The sequence below is a fragment of the Otolemur garnettii genome, unplaced genomic scaffold (assembly GCF_000181295.1).
Source record: "Otolemur garnettii isolate 467f Iridium unplaced genomic scaffold, OtoGar3 scaffold00376, whole genome shotgun sequence".
NCBI lineage: Eukaryota > Metazoa > Chordata > Mammalia > Primates > Galagidae > Otolemur > Otolemur garnettii.
Genome location: NW_003852771.1, coordinates 206,516 through 210,194, shown reverse-complemented (window position 1 = coordinate 210,194; position 3,679 = coordinate 206,516).

Sequence of the window (3,679 nt, the reverse complement as noted above, 5' to 3'; positions counted from 1 at the left end):
GGGCTCCTCAGTCTCTGCCTTAATGCACACATCTGGTTCTGACTGAACGTTTGTTTATTAACATATATACTAACTCTGCACCCTGCATGGCTTTCAGTAATAAGCATCCAGAAATGTATCAAATAGTCAGTATTACATAGCAAGTAAACTTTTATCAGTACCATTCTATTCATATTTCCACACCTCAGGGAAGGTATAACACTTTCTGCTGTGAACAGCTATCACATAAAGTTATCTATTCCCAGTGATGTTATTTGGGTCTGTGTGATCTTTGTTGGGCCAGGAGAATATCAGCATGTGGAAGGGAACAGGCTCTCTGAAAAAGCGAACTGCTCGTTCACAGTGCTGTGATGAAGAACACGTGCTCTGGATTCAGACAGCCCTTTTCCTTCTCTACCCAGGGTCAAATCTGGGCTGGGAACTTTCTTGCTGTGTGTCCTTGAGCCAACAATTGAAACTCTCTGTGCCTCAGTTCCTCCTTCATTAAGGTGTGGGAAATAATAGTACCTACTTCATATGGTTCTCAGGAACATGTGTAAAGTCTTAGAGTCTGGCACAAAGGAAGTTAGAGTGCAGCAGCATGACCATAGCTCACTGCACCCTCACACTTCTGGGCTCAGGATATTGTCCTGCCTCAGCCTCCCGAGTAGCTGGGACTATCGGCATGCACCATTCTTTTCTTTTTTTTGTAGTGAGGGGTTGTTTGTCTGTCTCAGGTTGGTTTGGAACTCCTGAGCTTAAGCAATCCTCCCACCTGGGCCTCCCAGAGTGCTAGGAGGACAGGTGTGAGCCACCATGCCTGGCCAATATACTTCCATTTTGATCAACATTATGCATTTGCACTTAACTCCCGAAGGTACATGTTGATGTGTCTTTGTGTTATAGCTCTCTGGCATGTAGAACTTGCAGCTCTCAACTGTATTTTCTGTGTTACTCTCAGTGTCAATTGAAGTTGTTTCTGGAAATCTTATTCTGTTATCAGCAGTTCTCACCCTGTGGGTCATCACCCCTGTAGGGGTCGAACGACCCTTTCACAGGGATCACCTAATGTCAGATATGTACATTAGGATTCACAACAGTAGCAAAATTACAGTTATGAAGTAGGAATGAAAGTAATTGTATGGTTGGGGGTCCCCAAACATGAGGAACTGCACTACAGGGTCGCAGCATTAGGAAGGTTGAGCACCACTCACATCAATGCAGATGCTGAGAGCAGCCTCACCCAGGGATGCCTGGCGATCTGGGTGTATTTTTGTGCATTGTATTTCCACAAAGAAAAGTCCTATTTCCTCCCTCATCAGGGGAGCCAAACTTCTCCCTTGCCCTTCCCTGTCTGTTCACTACCCCTAGTTATCATCTTGCATTACTGTCTGTAATACAAGAGGTCACTGCCCGTGTGTTGGCACCAGATACATTCAAGCCCAAGAAGAACTGTGGAGCCTGGGCAGGTATGTTGGGCCTTTATTCAGCTCACAGAGGCCAGTGAGCAGGCATAGGGAGTCCAGAAGGTCCCCTGCACTACTATATCCGAGGGGAACAGTAGTGGCACAAAGCTGAATAGAAGTCCCACAGTAACCATGGAGTAGTCCTCCAAAGGTAACATCACTGTGCACAGTAACGGCTTTAGTTACGACTATTGAAGGGAAACATGGCAGCTTCCTGTAACTTAAAAACCACAGGCCAGGAAGCCCATGGACTCCAGCCCCCACTATCAATATTTATCCCTGTATTCATACCCATATATTATTGTTTATGCTATTTCCAAGGTGTCATTGGAGTAGAGGCCAACACTATTGCTTAGTGGGATGTTATGTTCACATTTAGCAACTATTCTGAGCTGAATTCTCTTGCCAAAAATATACATTCAAGTCCCAAATCTAGGTACTTGTGACAATGACCTCATTTGCAGTCAAGGTATTATCAGGGGTGACTGAGTTCAGATGAGGGTATTAGGGTGGGTCCTAGTCCAATATGTCTGGCCGCCTTCTAAGAAGAAAAGAAACACAGAAAGACACACAGAGAGACTGTCCCTTAGGTCAGGAGAGGTGACTCAAGCCTCTCTTCCCAGCACTCTTGGATGTTGAGGCTGGAGGATTGCTTGAGGCCAGGAGTTCCAGACCAGGGATAGGGAGAACTTGTCTCTACATAAAAATTTCAAAAGGCAAATTAGGCAGGTGTGGTGGCACACATTAGCAGTGCCAGCTACTTGGGAGGGTGAAGGCAGGAGGATCCCCTGAACCCAGGAATTCAAGGTTATAAAGAGGTATGGTTATGACTCTGCACTCCAGCATGGGCAACAGACTGAGACCCTGTGTGTGAAAAAAGAAAGAAGGAAAGAAAATATGCCACGCAATGATACAGACAGAGACTGGTGCGATGCATTGACACCCCAAGGACACCAAGAACTGCTCCCACCACCACACCTGAAAGAAAGGCCTGGAGCAGACTCTCCCCTGAGCCTGCAGAGAGATCAGGGCCCTGCTGACAGCTTTATGCCAGACTTCTGGCCTCCACAGCTGTGAGAGAAGAAATTTCTGTTGTCTGAAACCCACCAGCTTGTGGATCTTAGTAATAGTAGCCCTTGTAAATGAACCCTCACCTCCAAGCCATAGAGCATTTTTGAGGCATTCAGACCAACGAAGAAATACTACAGAATTTCTAGGTTGTCCAAGCTGTGGTCTGCAGGCCAAATGCAGACGATGAGGACTGTATTTCTTATTTGTGGTATCAGATATCACCAAAAGTACAGATAGACTTTTTAATTATTTTGCTAATTGGCTTTCATTAGTGTTTGTACATTTGATGTGTGACCCAAGACAGCTCTTCTCCCCCAATGAGCAGTAGAACATGAAAAAGTTCAAATTTTTGAACAGGTGGATTAGGCAAATATGAGACCTTTTCCTACATTCCAAAAGTTCAATTGCCGGGCGCTGGAGGCAGTAAGTGGCTTTCAGTACCTCCTATCCGAAAACCCTGGTCCCATGTGAACATCTCCCAGGTCTGCTGGTCAAAGGCCCCAGAGGAATGATTCCTCCAGACTCTGCACATTGCAGATGTGGTAGAGGAGATCTCAGGAGTTCATCCTGCCAAATAGGCCACTGTCCTTTTGAGGCCAGGAAGGGGTGTAGTGGTGCACTCATACCTCCCTGTAACCTCTAAATCCTGGGCTCAAGTTATCCTTTTGCCTTGAGCTACAGATTAGCTGGGGGGGGCCTGTAAAACTGGACTTGGCTAATACTTTTTTTAGTTTTTGCAGAGACTGGGCCTCACTATGCTGCCTACCCTGGTCTCTAACTCCTGGACTCAAATTGGTTTTGGACATGCTCTTAGGTAATATTTTTATTATTTCTATAGCACTGTATTTGTTTGAAAGACTACACACATTTCAAACAATCTGGGATGCCACGACATGTGCTGGGGTATCATGGAGGTTTTCAACAAGGAAGTTGTCAAAGATACAAAGATGTGATCATTCAGGGCTCCAGGATGAGCTAGTAGGTTTTCTGCAATGACCCCCGATCATGCACGCATACAGGGACAGGAGAACAGTATCAGTATGCATGTAAGATCTAGGAATATCTCAGACATTATTCCCAGGGGAACAGTTCCTGAGGAAGATCTGCCATCTTCTCCTGGAATAGTTTATCAAAGGCTTCGGCTTGGGCCACCAGAAGCAATT